The sequence below is a fragment of the Chrysemys picta genome, chromosome 2, assembly GCF_011386835.1.
Source record: "Chrysemys picta bellii isolate R12L10 chromosome 2, ASM1138683v2, whole genome shotgun sequence".
NCBI classification, from domain to species: Eukaryota; Metazoa; Chordata; order Testudines; family Emydidae; genus Chrysemys; species Chrysemys picta.
The window spans coordinates 181,724,955-181,751,400 of record NC_088792.1 but is presented as its reverse complement, the minus strand read 5'-3'; the positions used below and the strand labels follow the sequence as shown (position 1 = coordinate 181,751,400).

At 40.0% G+C, this 26,446-nt stretch overlaps 1 protein-coding gene and 1 long non-coding RNA gene across 6 annotated transcripts in view; both read left to right on the top strand.

The window, feature by feature from the left end:
- Positions 1-26,446, top strand: part of JARID2 (jumonji and AT-rich interaction domain containing 2) — a 315,799-nt gene that overhangs the window by 7,195 nt on the left and 282,158 nt on the right. The window lies entirely within an intron of this gene.
- On the top strand, positions 1,238-25,703 carry LOC135981652 (uncharacterized). Its single transcript, XR_010598787.1, has 2 exons — positions 1,238-15,410; positions 16,203-25,703. It is a non-coding gene; the product is annotated as an uncharacterized LOC135981652 (long non-coding RNA).

Sequence of the window (26,446 nt, the reverse complement as noted above, 5' to 3'; positions counted from 1 at the left end):
TAGTAATACAGATTTCTGTGATGTTAAACCTGAACAGCCTCCATATAGTCCCAGGTATCAAGAGCCCCAAATATTCCTAGCCAACTGCCCACACCTTTAGCTTTTCTGAAAAATTTTATGCTTCACCTATCTGTTTTCAACACACAATTCTGCAGCACATAACACTTAAAATGTAGAGACAGTGTAAAATAAATTGAACTTAATATCAAATGATTAAATACCAGGGAATCCTGTACTTAATCACTCACTTTCATATTTAATTTGATTAAAAATCACAATTAAAAAATGATGTGAAGCTGCCACAATATCTACGAAGTGTTCTGTAACATTTAGGTTGAATTTGCTATGGAGTACATGGTGCTTAATTTAAGATATATAAAGAAGGTACATAAAATATCTAGGCTTCCTTTAGATCTTTTCTGAGGTGTTAACTGATTTGTTACCTTTAGGGATGTTGAGTATAGTCTTCCCTGTTTTTGCTACAGAGAACTAGAAAATATTATTGGGAGCTTTCTTGGCTCTCATTTGAGAAGGCAGATGTATTTCAGTGTTTCATAAAAATGCTCTCTTTTGAAGCATTTGTAGGTGCAAACAAGTTTTAAATCATCTGATTGAAAAACTCTTCTTTCAGTTGCTCAGGTTTCATTCTTTCCTCTCTTGTAATGATGTTCTGCTAGTTCATGTTCAGAGTTTTCATGTAAAAATAGAGCAGAATGACACCTGGTATTTCCCGGTGTGGAGGTGACAGTAGGGGAGGGGAATGGAATAAAACTTTTTTAAACAGAAGTGAACGGTCACATTTATTTTCAGGATGCTCTTGTTCCTCATTTTAATATGAGATAAAGAGTCTGATCCTCTGAACACTTATGCTTGTGCTTAAAGTTCCTTATGTATGTTGACTTGTTGATGTAAATCGAACTATTTACAAAGTAAAATGAAGCATGCACATAAGTGTCTGTAGGATTGGGGCCCAAGAATTGGAGCCAAACGTGCTCTGAAACAACCATATTTCCCATTGACTTCAGTGGGGATCTTGGATGCTCAGAAACTCTTAAGATCAGGCCTACAAACATTTTTTAAAAAAATCTTTTTAAATGGTTCATGGAAAAAATTCTAGCTAGTATTAGGAGCTCGGCTTTTGAAAAGCTAAACGTAGTATACCTCTACCTCGATATAACGCTACCCGATATAACACTAATTCGGCTATAATGCGGTAAAGCAGTGCTCGGGGGGGGGGGAAGGAGGGCGGGACTGCGCACTCTGGTGGATCAAAGCAAGTTCGGTTTCACCTATAATGCGGTAAGATTTTTTTTTTTTTTTTTTTTTGGCTCCCGAGTACAGCGTTCTATCCAGGTAGAGGTGTACCTAAATATACTGCTTGCATGGGCATAAGAAGCACAGATGTACCATTTAGCTAAGAACTTCAGCTGGAAAAGCTCTGCTACTCTCTCCACCCTAAAAATAAGGAATTGGCTCCTGTAGCTTTGATTTCCCTCTGGTCATCCTTCTCTTTCTCCTTCTGGAATGGTATTGATTCACTTTTTCCTTTTCTTTCTTAATCCTGTGCTCAGCCTTGCTTTCAACTCTCCACTAGAGATCAGGCCTGTAGAATTAAACCAGTATCTACAGGTCTGTCTCATCTTATGCTGGGGTTACGTTCCGCAGTCAGTGCCTAAAGAGAAAATTGTGTATAGTCAAAATTACATTGAGTGTAATGGCGGGTGGAATCGCCCGCACTACAGAAACAGTATTTAAATTGTTGTTTTTCTCTTTTTGGGGGTTTTGTTTTTGCTGAACGTGTAAAGCTGAAATAGCACATGTTAAATGCGCCTAAGATGCGACAGACCTGTAGTCAGTTTCAGTTTAGTGCCTGATGGATCACAAACTGGGTGTGCAGTCAAACTGATTGGCAGTGATAAATATTGCATGGTGAAGTGTGGGGATACCACAGGTAGTGTTGTTTGTTTGTTTTAATTTCCTTATTAGACTGGTGTGACTTGAGTGACACTAACTTACTATATTTTTAACCTTCCAAAATGCATCTCTTCATAATGTTCCTGGTCTTTTCTGCCTGGATTCTTGTGATCCTTCGTGGCAGATACTCTTTCTTGCAGATTGTTCTGCAAAAGGGTGGCTTTGGATGTGAGACCATTAATGAAGTGGTGTTGTAGCTCTGTCGGTCTCAGGCTACTAGAGAGACAAAGTGGGTGAGGTAATATCTTTCATTGGACCAACTTCTGTTGGTGAGAGAGACAACCTTTTGAGCTTACACAGCTGTATAAGCTCGCCTCTCTCACCAACAAAAGTTGGTCCAATAAAATATATTACATCACACATACACACCCTTTATTTCTCAGGCCATTAGTGGGTCACTTCTACCTTCTAATGACTCGGGGAAACTCAAATAAAATAAATCTCACTGGAAAGTCATGTTGCAAAGCCCTAACAATGTTGTGCTATACCATGTCCCTAATTTCTGCTTTTTATTCTTCAAATCTGTCTTGTTAGTCTGACCTCTTTTGGATGGTGTGATGGTTGCAGAAGATGGAATACAATTATTTTTCATACAGCAACGTGATAACTGCCTAAAGTTTATTCTTGCCTTTTATAATCCATGGGAGTTCATCCTGCAAAAATCTAGTAAATTTAGTTTTACACTTTGATGCTGTGATATTTCAATCAATTTAGAATATCTGTACAAACATTAATTTTTATCTTTTGTTGCAGATTAGTTTGAAAGCGTGTATTCTCAAATTAAGAAACAATGATGGGACTGGCAAACTGATCAGCTGTTTTAACTGACCTCTGGAAAGATGTATCTATGCATGAGCATTGTTTTACTGCGAGTTTTTTTTTTTCCAGTGAAAATCATCTAACTTTGTTCTTTTTACACAAATCGGTGTGTGCATAATAAATATGCACTTTCTAGTATTTCTATTTAATCCAGGACAGAGTGCTGTGCACACCTTTTATGTATTTATTTTTAATAGCCTACTCTTCCTGGCTAACACCCAGACTCTTTGAAGAGGTAGAGGACAGGGACCAAGGGAGGTACAAGAGAATCCCCCCGTTGAGAATCTCAGAGCTTCCCCAACACCTCCATGGGCATTGATATGGTATGGTGTTCTGTCCCTGGATTTTGCTGAGGAGTTGACTTTTTTGTACTGACCTTTTGACCTGGCTTTTCTTCCCTAAATCTGACTGTGGGAAGGGGAAAGGCTGTCTTCTCTCCCCTTCCTATTTTCCTGCGTATGTGTTTTTTCTTCTTCCCCTCCCCACAGGATCATGCCTTGCAAGCTCTAATATGGATCAGTGTTGGGTAAATTCTACTTTTGTACTGGGTGCATTTGACTCTGTCAGCAGGAATCTTGCCAGTTTCACTGTGGCATTATGGGCCTTACTGCAAGAGTATGCTCATTATTTGCAGGCTTTAAATTCCTTCCTTCCCCTTTTCGGAGAATTAAGATATGTGCAAACACAGTTTCAGAAGTCTATTGCCAATCTAAGGCCATGTCAGCATACAGCCACCACAGTTACTAAATCGCTTGTGTGTGTGCACTCTTGGCTCCTTGTGTCAGCAGTGCACATCCTCACCAAGAGCGCTTGTATTGATTGTATTGTCAGTGTGGGGTGTTGTGGGATGGCTCCTGAAAGCCAGTAACAGTTGACTTAAGCAACACAGTGTCTAGAGCAGGGGTCGGCAACCTTTCAGAAGTGGTGTGCCGAGTCTTCATTTATTCACTCTGATTTAAGGTTTCGCGTGCCAGTAATACATTTTAACGTTTTTAGAAGGTCTCTTTCTATAATATATAACTAAACTATTGTTGTATGTAAAGCAAATAAGGTTTTTAAAATGTTTAGGAAGCTTCATTTAAAATTAAATTAAAATGCAGAGCCCCCCGGACCAGTGACCAGGACCCGGGCAGTGTGAGTGCCACTGAAAATCAGCTTGCACGCCGTCTTTGGCACACGTGCCATTGGTTGCCTACCCCTGGTCTAGAGTCTAGACTGACAGTGTCAACCTAGTTACATCGACCATGACTCTACGGTGGTATTACTAAATTGGCGTAGAGAGGCACTCATGTTAGTGGGAGCCAAATTTAAGTGAAGACGCTTCCACAGCTAGATCGAAGCAGGGCAGTTTATGTTGACCTAACCATGTGGTGTAGATCAGGCCTGAATAACTTAGAGTTTGTACCTGAGTGTGATGGCAGCCTGTCTTAAGAATACAGAGGGGAACCTGAGAGAGTTGAAGTGCAGCACTGTAATGAACCCCACACAACACTGAATTATTTTTGACAACACCACTGCTAAAATTTAAAAGGGGTCTGTGAATCTTGGACATGAGTTTGCTCAATGTTTAACCTTATTACATAATTGTAATTTTTATTGGTTTTTATACCTGCTGTCTTAACTCTTAATGTGCTGTTCTGAAACTAGTAACCTATATTCCCAAGAAGCTTTTACTTTAGATGTAGCATTTGGGTTTCAAAAATGGTATGACTTAAACCAGCTTATATATTAGTGTCTTTTTATAAGATGATTGATTTGGCAAAATGTGTGTGTTTTTAAATGCATTACTTTCAGTTTGTCCCAACATTCCTCCCCCTGCCCCAACACATCAAAGTTGTAAGCCAAATCTCTCAGCTATGGAGAGCCAAGATTGCTCACACACAATTCATAATACAAGTTTCCAGGCCTGCTTGTATGCCAGATCAATTAACTCTTCTTAGCACAACTAGAAGTGGAATAGAATTACATATGCTTCTGTTTCAAGGATACAAAACTCAGGCCAAACTTTGAGTTTGGAAAACTCCAAGCCAAATGAAAAGAGAGCATTTTCTGGTATTGGTTGTAAAGCTGTCCACTGGTCTGGCACATACCTCTTAACTGCACCTCCTTTTTGGTAGAGGAATGATACCAAACTAAGGGACTTGAAGTGAATTTTCACCAGATAAATGTGAGTTGAAAAGGTGGAAGTGGGGAGGAGAGAGAGAGAGAGAGAGAGTGTGTGTGTGTGTGTGTGTGTGTGTGTGTGTGTGTGTGTCCAGGTATGGTGATGAAACTCGCATGGCTCATTACAGACATCTGGAATTCCTATTGGATGACTAAAATATAAAGCAGAAGTTAACATGTTCGGTTAGTAGTGCTTTTAATAAATGATTGAAAGAAATAAGAGTTTGTCTACTACTGAGACTGTTATCTTAGATTTGAAAATTTTTCACTGCGCATTATTTGCTTATAGTTATTAAACATAATGGGTATGTGGTATATTTGTAAGAGAAAAGGCTTTGTACTAATTTAAACCTGGAGAGAACCCCTATAGGCGGGATGTCCCCTTATCTGATTGTAACACTTATTTCTTACATGTAACAAATCATATATTGATTGTAATAGCTGGCAACTAATTCTGAACTTGGCTTTTCCTTCTTTTAAGTATTTGCCTGTAATACCGTATCCTAATTAAAACCACAGCTAAATAAATGAGAGGAAGACTTTCTTTAAACATAAAAAAAGAATTTTAAATAGCTGGAGAAAGCCAGACACTGTTTGACATCATGTCTTTAGGAATTTTCCTGCCCAGAGACTCACGGTATGTCTACACTGTAGTTGAAACATCCTTGACTGGCCCATGTCAGCTGACTGGGGCTGTAAAATTGCAGTGTAGATGTTTGGGCTTGGACTGGAGCCTGCTTGTGTCTCTGAGAGCGAAATAGTTATTGTAACAATTTTAGCATCAAGATTTCTAAGGGAGGGTGGGAGGATGGCCTTGTGGCTTCTGCTTTCGTATGGCTGGTGTAGAGCAGCAACTATAATTTCACCTGAAGTTGATCAAGCCAGATGCCTACATCAAAATTTATTGGAGTAATGCCTCCTTCATATTTATAACTTGGGCAGTAGGTAGTATATGTTTGCAAAGGCCCAGAAATAGGAGTTGGGAAAATGATTTCCATTTTCTGTCTAACAAAATCTTCTGCTGATCATGTTTTACATTGGTTATTTGCCTTGATTTCAACTATTTTACCCATGCTAGTGCTAATTTGGAGGGAAGTAGTTTTTATGCATTCTCCCTGGTCGACAGCACCCTCTCCAAGGGAGGAAGAGGGAGTACTGCATCAGCACCTGCTTCCTTCTTTTCTGCAGGCCTGAAAGGAAGGCAAGGAGAAGTGTCTGCAACTCACTTTTTGGGGCAGTGGCATTGGGGAAAAAGCATAGCTGAAGGGGAAAAAAAAGAGCACATTTGTCTTCATTCCCACCTTCAAGTGTGGCTCCAGAATTGTAAAGTGGTAATATAATCCCCCCGTCCCCTCAATTTGCCTCCTTGCATGATACCATGTAGAATTAGGCAAATACTGCTAATAGTGGGTGGGGCTTTTTGTTTTGTTTTTTTGTAGCGGGGGGTGGTTCTTTTTCAATCCTTGTTCACTTTATTTTAAAATATGGATTTCCTGTGGCCATGCTCACCCTTTTCATGTTCATTTTGTGAACATTTGTGCAGTTTAGTTCCTTTGGTATGAATGATCAGGGAAAGTGGATTTTCTAGCCACATAACTAAGGATTCACAGAAATCATGTTTTAGATACACATGTCCAAGTATTAACTTATGCGTTCATCCAGTCAGGAAACAAAACAAAATAAAATCATGTGAATTAACTGACTATTCCAAGTGCATGGATAGTTATGATTAATGGACTTTGAATACTCAGTCAATCAACAGAGGAAATTAAAAGTCACAAAAAATTGAACATGGTTTTTAAGGACAAACTTAAGGAAACTACAGTCTGCTCATGTCTATTCTACAAGTAGAAAGAAACTAAATTATTAGTGACAAATAGAGCTCCAGAGCTGCATGAACACTTTTAATTAGATGTGTTAATATTTGATGCATACATTCTGTGTACCTGTCCTATTCTGCCCGCGTATTGGTATTTAGAAACCCCTATCTCTTCAGACAGAAGTCTCCATTTAGGTGCTTTTTCCGTTGAAAGATGTCTTTTGGCAAAAACATATTCAGTCTTCTGGCAAACTACCACAAACCGCTATTTGTAAGAGAAAAGGTACAGTTGTTAGTGGGTTTTTTGTTTATGCCCTTAGCCAAAGGAATATACTACAGCATATGTTTTATTTAACCTTTCTTTAATTTTAATGAAATTTTAAACTGAAACTAGCAAATGTATTATGTAACAAACTTAAGTCCAGTTTTATCCGTATTAAACCCACGATGGGGTGTGTATTAAATGTTTTTTTCAGTGTCAAATAGTTTCTATATCATTACTGCTGCCAGGTCTAATTGTGATACGCATGGTACAAACGTAAAGCATAAAGAGTGTATGCTCTACATAGAAAAGACAGAGGACAAGATACAGGAATCAATCGACCTTGTCCAGGGTCACATAAGGTATGTCTATGCTGCATTACAAAACCTGTGGCAGTGAGCCTCAGAGACTCGGTCTGTAGACTCCAGCTTGCAGGATGGCACTAAAAGCAGCTGTGTAAACCTTTGGACTCAGGCTCAGAATCCCACCCCTCCTCCCAGGTTTCAAAGCCTGAGCTTCCCCCCTGAGCCCAAATTTCTACACAGTCGTTTTTAGTGCTGTAGCATGAGCCCAAGTCTGTAGACCCAGGCTCTGAGACTTGCTGTTGTGGTTTTAAAATACAGTGCAAGCATACCAATTGACGATCATTTGGATGAGATGTGAATAAAACTAAGGTTTGCAGTGCTCAGTCCAGTGCCCTCTCCACTAGGCCATGCTGGCTGCCAATGAGTTTATTTTACATGATTCTCCTGTTTGGTACTTCAGGATGTGTTTAGTATGAAAGTAAACAATAACTGCATGCAATTCTAGCAGAAAATTCTATCCCTCTTTAGGTAATTTAAAAAAAAGTATATTAAACATTTATTCAGTTTAATTTCTCTCTGTTATGGAACTTGACTTACTGCTCTGAAAATGGGATGGCAGTTGACTTCTGGTTTTCATGTGAGGATATAAGAACATCTGTCAGTTCACTGTTTCTGAACCTTCTTTGCTCCTCCATATGTGCACCTCAAATTTCAGGTTGGGTCACTAGTGTCCTCTTCTCCCTCCCCCTTTCCCCCCCCCCCCCTCCATGGAACCTTCCAAAGCTTTGGGCATCTGTGAGTCTTAAATGTGCTGGATACAGAAGTTTTTGATAAACTTTTTATATTTTTATTATATAGTAAATAAAGGAAATTACAGGTAATATTTCCTTTGTTTATTATAGATAATGAACTGAATTTTGTGTTCATCATGTCCTTTTTAGAGCTAGTGGATCTCATCCTCTCATGCCTAGCTTTTATTAATAAATTGGAAGACAATCAATCTTTCCTCCTTTTTTCAACTTCTTTTAAAATATGGCAGCAAATAAGTACTGCTGAATATTATTTTTTGTTGAACTTTAAATGATTTTAATTAATTAGCCCTTAATTGTTAATTTAAAATTTAATTTAAAATTTAATTTAAAATTTATATATATATATATATATAATTTTTTAAAATAAATCTGTATTTTAAATTAAAAAATAAGTTTATCTACCCTGCTTTTGGAATCTGCTTGCTCATTCCAACAGGGCTAACAGCAGCTTTGTTGAATTCCTGTATTTTTGTGTCCTGCCCCTCCTTCTGGAATATTGTAGAATTGACTGCATGGGACACAAGTTCAGCGCCTCTGCTGTAGAGATCAGGAGCTTGCTTGCTTTGTTTGGAGAGCCTTTTTTCCTATAATCATGTTCCTTTCTCTTGGCTCTCTGGCTGCATGTACTTCGTGCTATATCGTATCCTGGTTCAATGTGTGAACTAAAGGGTCTCCTACAGGAACTAAAGTCCCGGTGGGGGTGATTAATGCAAATCCCCAATGCAAATAACACGTCTGGACGTTCCACCCCCACTTGGGGAAATAGCATATACTAGTTTGACCTGGTTCAAGAGACCTGGCAAACCGAGAACTTGAAATGGTATCAAGTGACTGCTCTGACAGAGAGAGAGAAATTGCTCACACTCAATCCAAGAACTGACATAAAACTGTGGCAGAGGTAGGTGTGTGAAGTCCTGAAGTACTTTAATCCTATCAGGGTCTCCATGTGGATGGTGGGTGACAGCTGGTAAGCTATACAACTGCATGTAAATTGCTTATTCGCTTTGATGTTTTCTCTGTAATACTTTTGGTCTGAATAAATAGTTCTTTGCTTTATGAAAGCTGGCTGGTCACTTGACCCTCTTAGACTTATTATCAGGGCTCCTGAAACTGTTCACGATAAGTAAAAGCTCCCTCAAATGTGGCTTTGAATCTCTTTCCATCTGTTTCATTGCTACTATGATTTGCATGGTTATGGCTCTTGTTGCCCTTGCTCAGGCCGTTTCGTCATTTATTCGTGCAAGGAAGTCTCTGTAGAGAGCTGGTGAGTGTTTCCATAGTGGCATGACTTTTACAAGATTGATGGTATGGGTCCCAGCCCTCTTGAGATACAAAACCCCAAACTTTAGCCGTTTTCTGTGTTTACATGCTTTGAGTTTACTTCAAGCCATAGCACACAAAAGTCCGTTGGCCCTGGTCTACAGTTGGGTGGTGGTGGGGAAATATCGATCTAAGTTACACGACTTCAGCTACGTAATAACGTAGCTGAAGTCGACGTACTTAGATCGACTTACTGTGGTGTCTTCACCGTGGTGAGTCGACTGCTGCTGCTCCCCTGTCGACTCTGCCTGCGCCTCTCGCCGAGCTGGAGTACACGAGTGGACAGGAGAGGGCTCGGGGGTCGATTTATCGCCTCTAGACTAGACGCGATAAATCAATCCCTGCTGGATTGATCACTGCCCACCGATCCGGCAGGTAGTGTAGACATACCCTATGTCACGCAAGTGGAGCCTGAACTTAATGCTACAAGGCCTGGTCACCCTTTCAATCCTTGGCTAATGCCTCTTCTATTTAAAGGTAAGCTTTCTCTTATCAATTATCTTCATGAGGAGATCAAATTGCTTAGAAATGGTTTCACTACAACATGTACATTTACAGTTCTTTCTGGATAAGGTAGTACAAAGACCTACTCCATACCAAAAAAGAACACGGGGTTTCACGCAAACCAGTCCATTTCCTTGACATAATTTTTACCTAGTTCTAAATGTCCTCTGGAAATACTAAATGCTTTGTGCGTTGGGACTTAATCATCTACCTTTGGCCATGGAAAAGACTGAATGTTTCTTTCCTTCTTTATGGCAGTCACAAGAAGGAATATAATAAGGTTGGTTGCTCATTGGCTTATGTCAGCCATCTTTGGTGTTTATATGGCAGTCAGGATAAACCCTCTACAGGGCATCCTATCATCTCCTGGAATGTGGAATTACATCCAATGTGGAATTACAGCTTCTGTAAAATAAGGTTTACAGAGCCGTACTGGATTGTCCATTAACTTCTTCACCAGCTGTTATAAAATTGGCAATTTACCATGGGAGAGGCCAGTACCCAATCTGCTCTTATTTCACAGTAGCCAAGCAAAGTGTGTGGTCAGAGTGGGGGAGGGGAGAAGTCCAAAATCCATTTTTGATGTTTGTTTTATTTCCCTTCAAACCCATCCACTTCCTCCAGCCCCCAGTTTTTTGGTAGTTCTAGAAGCAATGGCCTGTGAGCCAAAATGTCATGTTTGAAAGGCATTTAAAAAAGCCTTTCCTGTAACTTTGGTTTCTCCTAATATGGCATTTATTTCTCTAGCCAGACCCTGCATTGAGGAGAAATATACATGTTTGAATATGAAAAATGCAAGACTTTTTTTTTTTTTCTTTTGCTTTCTTTATTTCTGCTAGATCTGTTTCTAGCTCCTGAATTAATTACCTGTTTCCAAATTGTCCCTTGTGAGGTTTTTTCCCCATGTTTTTCATCGGTTGTCTATATAGGTCTTCTAGTTCCTCACCTTGCAAGCCATCATCTGGAGGATCCATGCCAGGGGTGAGGGAAAGAGGGAGACAGACAACTAAGAAAAGCTGCCTTTGTACAGTGTGAAATGGGTAAGCACAGCCTAGCTGTAATGCCAAGAACAATGATTCCCTTACAATTGGAAATCACGATTACATGTTTAAAAAAAAAAAAAAAATCCAGGAACTAATTTTGAGCATCAGTGTGACAGCACCTTGAATTCTTCTTGCAGTTTACCCAAGCCATCTTTTTTAGTATGTTTGGTGTTCATGCACAATTACATATTTGCATAGCTCTTTCAGTCTTTGAAAACCTGTACCCATACTAAACCTCATAGTGCTCCTGTAAGCTAGCTAAATGTCCTCATGTTATAGATGGAGAAGTACATGCAGAGGTTAATTGAGTTGCACAAGGTCACAGTGAGTCCCTGGCAGAAGCGGAAGTAGAATGTGAAATTCCTGGCTCCCAGGCAGATGGGCCATCTAATAGAACACTGTGTGGACAGTTTCCTTTGGATCTGTTTTTAAGAGTGATGTTTGGTAAGATGGAAGAATAGGCGACTCTTCCTTGAGTTGCTGTAAATTTCTAAAATAATAAATATTTCACGTGAGAACTTTTTCTTCCACATAATTCTCAACACTTCTCATCACACATGTGCACTATCTACTGGTCGACTGTGAAAAATCTACGTCGGTCAATATCTTGCTGATTGTCACTATTTAATGCTGTAAGCCCTCTGGCTTAATGCCAAAAGAATCTCCTAACAATGGTGTTAATCATGGGGCTCACATACTTGTGATTACTTACAAGAGTCTCCATTCCAAACTGCCTCTGATCTCAAGGTCAGTAACTCTGAGGGTCCTGACAGACAATTATATTAAACATTTGTTTTCTTTGTGAACTTGTTTCATGAAAGTCCCCCCCCCCCCTCAACATTTTAGCAGGGGTTATTTTTAAACTTATTTTTCAGATAAACCATGTATGGTGATTATCCATTTACCTAAACTGTCAATTAGCAATTAGTATGACATCCATATTTTTAAATGTATTTAAAATTGCTTTTAGAGCTAATTTTATAGGACATTTCTGTCTCAAATTTTAATGTAATGCAGAATATTTCACAATAACGCCTAGGTTAACAATGATAGTCTTGCTGTATTGTGCAAAAAAGGCTTCTGTTCAGACCCAGCTGGGTTTCAGGCTTAATTCATTGCTCTATGGTGGGATCACCACAGCTGCTGTGGGGCCTTTACAAATGCAAAAAAGCTGTCAGTGTTTGTTTCATCAGATGCATAAGTGATGAGGCCAAGTTGAGGAATCCATTCCACTGTGCATGTTTTAGACATTGTTTTCAGAATTAGTGTTTGAGTTTTAAAATATTTGGCACATACTATGCCTTAAAGCAAACAAATCTTGGGAATAGGACCAGTTTAAGCTTAGTCTAGTTCAGTCTTTCAACAACAGTTAACTTGAGTTTATAAAAATGTTATGGTGTACCTGACTTTTTCTCCCGAGCAATACAATTCTTCCCCTGCCCTCCAAAAAAGCTGTTTGTTTGGATTTTAATAGTTGCAAACAAGCACAAGATTAAAATATTTAAAAAGCTTTAATTTAGATTTTATTTTATTTTTTATTTTTTTAACCACAGTCTGGACAAGATGCTCTATAAGTCATATTACCAATCTCTCTCGGGTCCCCAGAAGTCACTGCCACTTTGGCAGACAGAGACTGAACAGAGCTCCTTCTAGCCAATTAAGGAGTAATGTTGGTTAATTGGCTTCAGAGGTTGCTGTTTAACATGGCCAGGCATGCCCCTGTACCTAGGGGCTCATTGTATTGCCTCTGCACCACTTCCATTTCCATTTGGTTGAGACAGTAGGAATATATCCCAGAATAGACTTCATGCTTTGCACTAAGCTAGTCTGGCACATTTTTCAGTTCTTAAACTCTTTCTCACTCAATGCTCCTCTGATCTTTTAATCTTACTGTAGTGTACTGACTATGCATACACCACTTTTTTTCTTTCTGTATGACTCCACCAGTGATAGCCAGTGGTGGGAGCTCTTGTGTAGACCATGTGCAGGTATTTTAACCACTGTGTAGTTTAAGCCCGTCTCAAGGTGACTTCACTAAGTGCCTTTCTATAGTGGAGTTCTTTTAATGCTGATTAGTATATTTTCTGTATGATACAAACTGAATGTAAGTACTGTACAATGGGAAGTAGGTCTCCAAATGGTAGAAATTTTTCTTTAGATTGGGAATGAAGTGTGTTGAATGGTGTCAGCTTGGTTCAAAAAAGCTTCTTGCAGCTTTTTGGGAGGTGTCCTACTGGCATAGTAGACATGTATCTGATTAAGAGTCAAGCATATTTGTAGAACCATCCAAAAACCTGCTTGTGGCTAGCCAGTGCTTTGATGGCGTATACAGAGATTAATGTGCATTTAGCATGGCTTAAAAGTAGTTGTATCCAAATCAGATTATGAAACTCATGCTGGTCAAGCCCATGCTATGTTCTAACTAGATGAAAAGCCCATGCCATAGTCCACATTGGGACATAGGTTAGAGCCAGGTGTATTTAACAGTTACAGTATTGGTCATGGCCACACACTCAAACCAGCCAGGCTGTTTCACAATATGGTTAGGACAAAGCTTTGTGTTATGTGGTATACGTGACACAAAGCTTTGTGTTATGTGGTATACGTGATGCCAGGATGTCTACAGCCCAGTGGGAATGTGGGGAGGAAAGAATTTACTTGTAATTTAATTGTATTTTGAATTTAATTGTAATGGCTACAGCTGCCCCATTCCTGTTCATTCCTCCCAACTGAATCCCGGAATGCTGTAGGGGCACTGTTTTGTGTAACAGGGTATTGACCCAGCCATAGTACAGTACAGTTTGGTTTTGGTTGTGTGAACAGGATCAAACTCTTATAACAGTGTTATTGTTCTGCAGCCTTGGCCTGTACAAGGCTGTGGCACAGTTAACATGGCTTCATCCCGTCGACATAGGTAAGGCCAAATCATGTAATATGGTTGCACTACTGCTGTGTTATAATAGTGTTGACATCTTAACACTTGTAGATAGGCCTTCAGACTAATTGCCAAAACTTGGAAATGTATGCTTGCTGACAAGGGGAAGAACTGGAGTCCTGTTGGGCAGGGAAAACGATACAATTAGAGACTCCTCCCCCATTAGAGTGATTCAGGGCATGGATCCAAGCTGGTTAGCCAGATTGCAGTTTGCTGCCTTCCCTAGCTCCTCTTTCTGCTTCTGTCAGTCATCGCATTCAGCCTTCACCGGAACCTATACAACAGGTCTCTCCATCCTAAGGATGCCAACCCTCCAGGATTATCCTGGAGTTTCCAGTAATTAAAGATTAATCTTTCATTAAAGACCATTATGTGATAAAACCTCTAGGAATACATCCAACCCAAATTGGCAACCCTGTTCCATCCTTGAACTAGTACAGTCCCCTCTTTAGAAAACTGTGATAAATGCAAATGGGCAAAGACAAGTAGGGAGGGAAGGGGAGAACTAGTGAGGGGAAAGGCGAGAAAAGATGTGCACTAAGGCCTCATCTATGCTACAAAGTTCTGTGGACGTGAGCCGCTTTGTGTTGACCTAGTTGTGCATGTGTCTATACTTAAATTTGTCTCCCACCAACGTAAGTGCCCTGTTACAGTGACTCAGTAATACCACTTTCCCAAGTGGCATTCATCCATGGTCAAAGTGCTGAGGTTGACACAGCTTGACAAAGACACTGTGTAATTAGGCCCACCCTAACAGTCCGCCAGTGGCTGTCCCACAGTGCCTGATGCTGACTGCTCTGGTTACAGTCGTGAACTCCATTGGTCTGCATGACCCCTAGGCAGAAGGCTCCCCTCCCCTGTAAAGCCATGTGAATTTTTGAAATGCCTCTTCCTGATGGCCCCGCTTGGCAAGCACACCTAGCAGCTCTCCCTTGTTGTGTGCAACTGCCCAGCTGACCATGCCAGCTATATGCTCCAAATGTTCTCTGGCTTGGAGTAGACAGAAGATATTGGGCCTGTGGGGAGAAAAGGCTATGCAAGCACAGCTATGGACCAACTGTAGAAACATGGACATCTATGAGCAGATTGCACAGCAGATGGAAGAGGAGGGGTATGGTGGGCCAGCCGCAGTGCCGTGTGAAGGGGAAGGAACTGCATCAGGCATATCAGAAGGCCAGGGAGGCCAACAGTTGATCTGGTGCTGATGTAAAAGAGGCCTGTCATACTTGGCGGAGACACCACCACCACACCGCAGACCATCTTGGATACCTCTGAGGAGCCCAAGCACAGGCCCTTGGCGTGACCAGCAAGGGATGAGATGGAGGAGGAAGAGGAGTCAGGTGGGAGACGTGTGATGTGGCGCTTCAGCTGTGTCATGAGCCAGGATCTGTTTGAGGCTCCACTGCAGTCCAGTCAGTCCCAGCAGGAGCCCGATGAACTGGAAGGAAACTTGGGTAAGTGTTTAAATTTATTTCCCATTAAAATGATGTAGCAATGGTCTTCCCTCCCCTCCCCCCCAATTTAACAGGGTACAGCTATCAACTTTTCATCAATGTACATGTATTAGAAGAGGCAGCAGTACAACAAAGAGAGGTAGTGTTCTGATCTGCTTTTCATTCCCCTGTAGAGCTCGGTAAGGAGAGGGCATGCCGAGAAGGTTGTTTATGTACACAGGGATGTTCCTTGAATTCTCTTGAGAGATCTTGATGAAACTTTCTTGGAGGTTTGCTCTGCAATCCCCTCCTGAGGGTTTCTAGGAATAGCAGCCTTATTTTTTCTTCCATTGTAGGACACTTTCCCATGCTGGTCCGTAATTACTGTAATGGTGCTGGCCAAAGTTCACAGGCTAGCAGCCTACAGGCACGGGCGGCTTTGGGATGGCGGCAGCAGCAGCTATGCTCTCTGTGCTTTTGTTACCCTCAGGAGTGAGAGATTGGCTAAAATCACCACTGCTTGTGGAAAATGGTCCCAGTGCCCGGTGTTGATAGTTTCTTGCAACTGAGCAATTCCCTTCTCATTTCCCACACCCCTGATGGGCCATACTCACTCTGGCTGGAGCTGTGAGTGGTGCTGTGCACAAGCATTCTGACACAGAAGTGCCAATAAGCCTGTCTTAAAAAAAAAAACAAAAAAAACCCCCAAAAAACCAACACTTTAGGGGAGCAAGGGAAAGGAGTTTGAATCTTAACTTTCATTTGCCACTGTTACTATACTGAGAATGATACCTCTCTGTTTTTTATCTGCAGCTGCTGCTATGGCAGCCGTGAGAGTCTCCCTCTCCACACCCATGGATGGCCTGAGCCAGATGAGGAAGAGGACTTGGGATGATATGTTTGACGACATCCTGCAAAAGACTGTGCTGCATAGAGTGTGAGCACAGGGCCTGGAGGGTGAACTTTGTAGTCAGCCTGAGGAAGGAAAGAGCAGACAGGAGAGAGGCCCAGGAGTCCCAGCAGGAAAAGTAGAGGGAGATGTAGCAGGATATAATGGGGCTCCTCTGGCATGAAAACCAGATGCTGGAGACTCTTGTGGACTTACAGGCTCAACAGTCATGAGCTCCCCTCCCTTTACAATCCATGGAAGACTTCATTACAGCACCTTCCTGCACCCACCCCTCCCCATTCCATGTGGCATCGGGGACACATCGCTGCTCCATCCCTAACTCTGCACACCAGGGGACATTAAGGACAACCACAGCTTCACATACAATGACCTGTGAAAACCACAGTTGCTGTATGTGTAGCTAAAAATTACATGAATATTCTTTCCCTGTGTTTAGTTCTGTTCCATACATTAAAAAATTAATTTATTAATTTGCTTTTAAATTGCACAGATTGTTTTTTTGCGCTGATTTTGTTACTCAAAATTCTATTTGGAAAATAATTAATCTTTATTAATTCACGACATACAGAGTCATAGACTTTACAGTCAGAAGGGATCACTGTGATCATCTAGTCTGACCTCCTGCACATTGCAAGCCACACAACCTCACCCACTCCTGTAATAGGTCTCTAACCTCTGGCTGAGTTAATGAAATCCTCAAATCATGGTTTAAAGATGTCACGATACAGAGGATTCACCGTTTACACTAGTTTTAAATGGCAAGTGACCCGTGCCCCATGCTGCAGAGAAAGGCGAAAAACACCCAGGCTCTGCAGAGTGCCTAGCAATTCTGAAAGCTCCCACTTCTTTATAACTGTACAGTGTGACACAACTCATAGACATACATCAAGTACCACTCAGTTTCTTACAGGCCCCAAAACAGAAGGGCCAGACAGAGCACAGTATACTGCAGTGCATTTCTGTGGCTCACTGTTAAATTGCTCTTTCAGAGCCTCCCTGAGCTGTATAGTTCTGCATTGAGCTTTTCTAATAGCCCTCGTGTCTGGCTCTTCACGTTCATCAGACAGCCGCTCCACCTCTGCTTTCCAACCGGACGGCACCTTTCTCTCCCTTTCTTTCACAGATATTATGCAGGACACAGCAGGTAGCTATAACTAATGAGACTTTTTTTCACTGAGAGCCAATCTTGTGAGTAAACAACGTCATTGTCCCTTCAATCTACCAAAAGTGCATTCAAATGTCATTCTGTACTGCTAGGTCAGTAGCTGAATCTTTCCTAAGTGCTGTCGAAGTGGCCAGTGTAAGGATGCTGTATCCTCCACGATTGCTGTTGGCATTTTAACATTGAGAGTGGTAATTCACTGGCCGGGAAAAAGAGTCCTGCTTGTAGCCTTCTGAACAGTCTTGTGTTCTTAAAGAAGCAAGTGTCATGAACTTTCCCTGATCAGGCAACATTGATGTTGGTGAAGCACCCCCAGTGATTGATCAACTCTTGCATAACCCTAGAAAATAGCCCTTTGTGATGATGTACTTTGTGACAAGGTGGTCTGGTGCCAAAATAAGAATATGCTCCACCGCAGTTTGGGAACCCCACTGCTGCAAATCCATCCACTATGTCCTGCATGTTGCTGAGAGTCACAGTCCTGCATAGCAGGAGACGATTAATGACTCTGCATGCTTGCATAACAATGGCCCGCACAGTGGATGTTCCAACTCCAAAATGATTTTCCACTAACAGTAGCAATCTGGTGTTGCAGCTTTCCTCAGTGCGCTCACTGCTCACATCTCCACTGTCAGTGCAGCTTTAATTTTGGTGTCCTCACGCTGGAGTGTTGGGATGAGCTCAGCACACAGATCCAGGAATGTGGCCTTGCACATCTGAAACTTCTGTAGTCACTGCTCATCATCCCAGTCCTACATTATGATGCAGTTCCCACCAGTCAATGCCCATTTCTCACACCTAGAAGTGGTACTCCATGAATGCCACCAACAACCTTGAATTGATTCTTGCTATGTCCCACAGTGGTCGGTTCTCCATGATATTGTCATGTTCCTTGCTGATTTGGTGGTTCTTGCGGCTCTGTAAATACCAGAGGATCATGCATCGTGTGGTCGCAAGGCTGATGAGAATAGTGCATGTGCAAGCTCCATGCTTCTGTCAGAGATGGCAAACAGTGAGATGGCCACATAAGAGTGGAATTTTTAAAAAGTCACAAAAATTATGGGATATAAATGACATTATGGGATGGAGACAGTTGCATGCTGGAAAGTTGACTCTTCGGTCCCGTTACCCTTGAGCCAACTCATTTCTGCCCACTATGCATTGCCAAAAGTTCCCAAGAGACAGTGCACTGGATAGTGGTGGGTTGTACACTGGGATACTTACCCATGGCGCACTGCACTTTGCGTCGACACACAAGCACTCCTGGTAAGTGCAGCGCCAATGCAAGAAGCCACATATGCACTTGCATAAGCGGTATACTAACTGCAGCGGCTTTATAGCGACTTAACTTGACGACCAAAGTTTATAGTATAGATATGGCCTAAGTGTGGGGTTTTCAAAAGAACCTAAGAGTCCTGCACCAAATTCGTTTTGAAATTAAGTGGATATCAAACTGCCCTAGACGCCAGCCAAAACCCCAGCCAAAAAGAAGTAAGGCTTATTAATATTGTGTATTATTTTAAATGTTTTTACATTTCAATTGATGTCTTAAGGGCTGTTCTCTGTGGATGGAATTCATACAAACTTTTGACAAAAAATGTTTCCTCGGGGGGGGGGGGGGGGCGGGGAAAGTGCAGTTGAAGCTGGCACTAAATATTTGGAGTTTTGTGCCTTTTCGCTATCTTCAGGTAACACACACTAAGTCTTATGAGGCATTGGTATTGCCTACAATGCACATGCATTTAACTTCATTGTGTGGAAATAAATATGGAGCGAGATGCCATACTTATGCTGCTACCATTAATGCCATTGTTAGTGACATGGCTAAAACCAAGCACATGAATAGACTATTTTTAAAAAACAAAGGTTCCCATGATTTATTGTTTTCAGTGGCTTAGAACATTATTTCTAAATGTAGAGTTTGTTTAAAAAGATTCTAGTAAGAGTCTCAAGACTGTGGCTATATATAACAAAATAAATCCAATATATGTATGAAACAATTTGCATCTGTTTTTTGTATCAGGAAGCTTAAAACAAAAGCCTCAGAATATGTTACCAGGACATAGAGTTGAATAGTTCTGTTTACTAATAAACTAATTTACAAAAAAAACCCAACCCCTGCTTGGTGCTTGGGGCACTGTACAAGATAATTAAAATAACAGCAAAACAATTAAATGACCCTATCAAAAGCTAAACAAATAAAAACGAATGAGTTTCATATGAAGCAAAAAAAAGGGGGGTGGGTGGGCAGATAAAGAGAGGAATGATAAGGAAGGGTAATAAATATTTGTCTAAATCTTGCTTCTTGCAAAAAGCTTACTGTGATAGAATCCGAGATGACTGATTCACTAAACTGCGTGGCTAATAATACACAGAGTGGGACAGGAAGAGACCAAAAGACAAGAAATCAGACTTGAAATTCCAGGTCTTTTGTGTTTCACAGTACTATAGAAGGACCAAGGTTATTTTAGTGAGGGGTCGGGGGGAAAGCAGGTGCTAGCTGTCCATCATAGTACTACTTTGCTGAGCATCAAAAGAGGACTTCCTAGTGTATTGTCCTTTTGAAGCTGACTTAGATGAAGTTGATACTTAACACTGCTTCAGATGTTCTTTAAAAATGATGTATTTGGGAAATGTGCTAACTTTCCTGACATTAATTTACTTGAAATGCTGCCTTTTATCTAAGGGATCTGTTCAGTAATACCAGACTTGATCTAAAATTCCAGCTGGATGCAAACATGTACTCTGTAATATTTATAATAACTTACATAAGTGGATCTATCTAGGTATATATTTCATGCTCATCACTGTAGTATAATATTTGATGGCTGCTGTTGCTCACAATATTTAAAAACCTGGTGAAATCCTTGCTCTATTGCAGTAAATAGCTAATCTCCAGCTGATTCTGTGTAGAGCTTGGATTTCATCCCTGAAGCTTTATAACAGATTTGCCATCTAGGGCCTGATCCACAGTCTATTAAAGTCAATGGACACATGCCCCTTAACTTCAGAGGGCTTTGGATCAGGACCTTAGAACTGTGGTATAGCTTAATAAAGGCCTGCATAGATTTTCCTTCTGGTATCTTAGAATATTTTTAGAATGTTACCAACGTTGACGCAGAAAAATATTTCTGTCAGTGTAACCAATAGCTCCATGCAAACTCTAACCTAAAGCTGTAAAATAGTTTTGTGGTCTTTAGCTTTCTAAACTATCTAAATGCTTAATTATTTCAGTTTTTAATATAGTGTTGACAGTTATGAAACTGAAATTGAGAATGGCCATAACATTTTAGGGTAGTGTGGGTATGGTAGAGAGACTAACCACACTGCTTTGAATCATGAGGCCTGGTTATTCCACCTGCCTTAGAAAAGTACAATAAAATAAAATGTATAATATATCTAGCTGTTTAATTTTTCTTCAAACGACTCGTTTTCAGTTGATTGGTTTCTCTAATTCTTGACCTTTTATAGGTCTCAAACGTGGTCAATTACCAGCTAAGGCTCACTTAACCCTGTCTACACCAGAGAATTAAAAATCCATCTGGTATTACCATAGTTTTAACTAATAGTGGTAAAAATGCTGGAAGCTGCTGGAGCCTTGTCTACCCACTTACACAATATTTTTGTGTAAGTTTAATTGCTAAGCACAGTTGAATCTTCTCACAGGGCTCTTCCTTATAGATGTCTAGGAATCCAGATGAAACTCTGTTTATCACTCTTGGGTTAAATCTTCATGCTATAATTCCTTGTTACTACCAATCTTCAATGATTGATTTAAAGCTAAAGGAAAAATTGAAAACCTATCTGTTTACTGTTACCACATCAAAATTGAGTATATGGGCAAAGAAAATTGACTGGTCATTGAGTTACATTTACCACACAGGAGTCTTATTAAATAAGACCAAATTATTTTCTGGGCATTACTTCAAAACTTCATGGCTTTGTATACCCTTTTTTTTTTTTTTTTTTTAATCTTAAAAACATAAATTATTAGCCCAAATCCATCTGGCAGTTTCCTTATTAGCCCTTAAATTGCCAGTGCTTTGCAGAATGATGCTGATGAGGAAAACACTTACAGGTTGCATATAGTCCTTGATGTAAAGTATATTAAGAAATGTTTAATAAGTGTTCCAGTCATAAGCAACTGTTATTATTAATACTTTATAACAAAAATAAAGTGTTTAAACTCTTAATGAGAGAGAGCCTTCGTTTCCATTAAAAAGTCAGCTTTAGATTTGTAAATACTGGCAGGGCTTGTCTTCATGGGGGCATCCAGTAAAGTTAATCCAAATTCATTTTTGAAGTGAATTAAACTAAACCAAATTAAGACTGTTTTAATTGTGAATGAGGGTGTTCACATTTAACTAATCTATTTCAAATTCATGCCTTTAGTTAATTTGGATTAATTTTCTTGGTTGTCCCTTTGTAGACAAGCCCTCATTCTCAAATTTAACACTTCTGTCAGCATTAAACACTGAAGTGTGTTAAGAAATATAGTATCACGAGTACACTGGTGTTTTACCCTGTATGAAGTGTCACTTAATAAACGAGATGATCATTGTTTAACAGAAGATTCAGAAAAGCCAATTTTAATTTAATTTGAAAATATAGCTCAGTTTCAATCATAGAGAGGTTTACTACTTAACCATTGGACCTCTAGCAGTAGTGGAGCAAAATGGTTGGAGTCATCCTTTTAAGCTTACGTCATCAGTCCTGCTAGGATAAATAGGGGGTAGTAGTGGGGTGGGGGGGAACAGCAATATATTTTGTATGTGGAATTGAAGAAACTTTGCTCCAAAAAGCAAGTGGCTAGTTATTAATATTATATTGCAAAGTTCTGTTGGAAGGATGGATTCTGGTTTATGGATGGTATGGTAATGAGGTGCCAATATAAGAAACTAAATAAGAAAGTGGATGCAACATATTGAGATTAGAAGGTGAGCGTGGCATGAAGCATGTGAAACATCTTGGACTCCTTTCCTTGGCACACATTTGCCTTTCCTTTCTCCCACCCTCATCCGCTTGCTTAATTCTCCATTACGTAATTTTAACATAGGAGAGCTTCTTCCTGTGCTTTAGTTGACAGAAAGTTCATTCACATGCAGCTGCGAAGTTGGTGTTTTCTTTTCACTGCTTTCTCACTTTAAAGACCTTGAGAACCACAAAACATTCTGTTGCCTCCACCTCCTTATTTAATTTTCAGAACTTGAAGCATAGTTTTAATTAAAGGAAGTTGGGGTTAGAGCCTCTTTGTTTGCTGGGTCATCTTACTCAAACAAGTAACTTAACCAGTTAAACTGCAAAGTGGAAAATGCAAGTGATTGTGTAGCTACATTAAGAAAATTTTAATTTGGTTTTTCATCTGTATTATTCTTGAGGTATATCCTCCAAGCAGTCTTAATGAACTCAATCTAGAGGTGTGCAGAGGCACATCTTATCACTTGACAAGCCAGCAAGATGGCATGCTATGACTGGCAGACATATCTTGAGCTTGTGTAATTGTCTGATCTTGTCATATGATAAATGAAGTGATGATTGTATTAAACAACAAAAAAGTTCAAAATAGCAGGAAGGGTCTGAATAAATCCACGAAATCAAAGAGATTCTCACTTGACAGCTTGTCAGCATGGTTTTTTTTTTTTTTACTTTGAATAAATGCAATTTTAGGGAAAAAAAACAAAAGTACAACTGTATAAAGTGTTAGATGGACTGTCAGTCAGAATTTTTAACCTAACTCTGAATTTACTTACAGTTGTGGGAGCCAAGTCCCTTCAACAGTAGTTAAAAATCCCAAACCAAACTTTAGTTCTTAACAGCATCCAGGTGAGTACATACCAAAAGTTTGGTAACTAAAGATTTGTACACTAGCAAGTGAAAGATAAAACTTTTGTCTTTCAGAGGTGTTAAAAAAAACACACACCCCCAAGACAAAAGTTTTGTCCATGACAAGCACTGGTGTGAACAGCGCTTTGTCGGCAGGAATGCCGCTCATTGGGGGTGGAAGTTTTTTGCTCTCCTGCTGACAAACAGTGGCTACACTGCGCACCTTTTAGCGGCATGGCTGTAGTAGCACAGCCATGTCGTTAAAAGCTGTGTAGTGTAGACATAGCCTAACTTTTGTATGTTAGCTGCCAAAGTCTGATTTGCACGATGAGCTTATTTAAAAAAGAGATTATAACAAGGTGAGGGTATGCAGAAAAATGAGAACCGGGATGAGCATAGTATTGATTTCAGGCAAATCTGTCTAAAAAAAATAGCAATTCCCTTTTTCTCCCATTCATCTGTCCACTTCACTGCCTGCTCATAGAGCTAAATTAAATTCCATAATTTAGCTTTATTTTATTTTATTCAAATGGTAAAATTGGGCAGGTTGAGTAAGAGAAGTTTTTTTTTTTTATATATAAAAGATATTGCATTTCTCTTCCTGATGTAATAATGAAAAACAAGTAGTGTATATAAAGAAAAATAAGTTATTTTTTACTTTTGTGTATATTGAACTGTTGCCAAAGAGAATTCCTTTTCTGAAATTGTGAGGTATAGGAAAACTGTTTTTAATGTATCATCTGGAACTAAATGCAGTACAATGATATTTTGAAGGTTTACTTCAGCACCGTGTTGCATCAAAAGAGCTGCAAAATATAGGGCCAGAAGCTGGATTTTTCAGAGGAGGTGAGGCAGTTAACCATGGAGAAAAGAATCTCAAATTTCTTCACACCTTTTGCTGCTTAAAGTACCACAAATCTGCATTCGGTCATTTTGGGGTGCTTACTGTAAAGGAATTGCTGTGAAAGATGCTGGTGACCGTGTTAATTAAAACTTGCATTCTTTGCAATTTTTATATCTTGATATAGGAGAAAAGATTTTCATCAGATAATCACCATCTGTGCTATAGCAGGGAGACAATACAGAATCCCTTCCTTTACACTTTCATCCATATTCTCTCTGGAGAATTGCTTCAATCCTGGGTTCTCCTATGGGCTTCCTAGGCTCTACACTTTAAATGCTAATAGTGTACTCTGAACAAAAAAAGAGAACTTTTAGGGCCTTTTTGCAATAAACAAATAGTGTGACTTTGAGTTCATATTTCAAAAGTTAACCAACACTGTTGTTAGGATTGACTCTTAACTGGGACTTTTCTTTTCCTAATGCCAAACACTCCTCCTATTACTGGTTTTCTTTTTCTTTTTCTTTTTTCCTGATGTGTGATATGAAATGCCAAAAGAGCTGCTAGTAATTTTAGTCTCTGATTTAAAAAATATATATTTATTTTAAGGCAGTTGGGTATTTTAGTTTGAATTGTGACAGTGGTTTTGTCATTGGTTTAACTGGTGGAAAAATTGCATTTTGCACGGGTCCGTTTCATTAGGTGGGTACAGCTGGGACTCTGATTTTTCAGTGAAAATGCATTCACTTGAAGTCATAGTTAGAGATTTGACTGTAAGAATGTCACTGCTGTATTACCTAAACCTCAACCTGTTCTTTATCAGTTGCATCCACTTAACTGCATTGACAAAATTATGTTTTGATTACTCTTTTATTCCTCTTGGCACTTTGAAGCAGCACAACTAAGGCCATGCCTATACTGGAAAATGTTAGAGAACTTGTTAACTATGGCGTAGTTCCTGTCCACACTAGGTGCTATGACCAGCCAATGTATTTTGAATATGACCGTGTTTGTCCATAAAAAGGGTGAAATTGTGTCTGACATTTTAAAATGTGTTAACATGTTTTAATGAACACGATACTTTCCCAGGGTAGATGTAGTGCGAGGGAGCTGGGTTCCGTTTTGGATAACATCATTTTTGTTAGAATGATTAACTTACTTCAGTTGCAGAACTGACGCTGCAGAAAAACCAGCATGACTTGAAGATTCTAGACCAAGTTAGCAGTGTTGGCGGCTATGAAAAACATCTTGTTACTTCCTAAATTGAACATGTTTTCATCTGGAAGTCCTTGGAGAACCAATAAACATGGAGCTCCAAAGAGTTTGTCACTTTTCAGAATAGAAAAGTATTTTGAGGAAGACCGATTTAATGCTCTCTCCCCTCTTCCAGCCCCCTCCCCCCCCAATAATAATTTAGGAATAAAAGGATTGAGGATAGTTGTGTGCCAAAATGCAGGGAGTGCCTGCAATCTCGGACATTAGATGTTGGGCTTTTTGTAACTGTTTTGCATCTTAGGGCTTGTCTACACTGGCAATTTACAGCGCTGCAACTTTCTCGCTCAGAGGGGGGGAAAACACCCCCCCCCCCCGAGCGCAGCAAGTTTCAGAGCTGTAAAGCGCCAGTGTATACAGTGCACCAGCGCTGGGGGCTACACTAGTGTAGACTAGCCCTCTGTTGTAGTAGAAAATTTCATTTTAATAGAATTGGGTAGTAGTTGGTAACTACATCAGAGCACAAAGGAAGGGAAACCTTTTTAAGACACAGCTGTTGCCAGCAGTAGAAAAGCCTAATATAACACTACTTCATCTCCTTGTGTTGTTAGTCTGTCAGAATGGGATGACAGTAGTTGGTCTTGATAGATTTTGTTTTTTTAAAGGTGTGGAGAAAGAGCCTCTTATTTTACAAATGGAAAGCTCAAGATCTGTGTTAATGGCCCATTATTACTAGGGCTATCTGTATTAGAGTAATATCTGTCAGTTACACTGCCAGGCTTGTCTACATAAGAAAGTTGCACCTGTAGAACATAACATATGACTTGAAAGCAGTGCAAAATGCTGTGTGAACACTCTTATTTTGATATAAGGCCGGTCTACACTTAAAATTTAGATCAGCATAGTTTTGGCACATGGGGGTGTGAGAGATTCACATTTCTGAGTGTTGTAGCTATGCTGACCTAATTCCTGATGTAGATATGGCTAGGTTGATGGAAGAATGCTTCTGTCAACCTAGCTACTTCCACGTGGGGAAGTGGAGCTCCTTCAGTGACTGAAAACCCCCTTCCGTTGCTGTACGAAGCATGTTCACTGCAGTGCTATAGCAC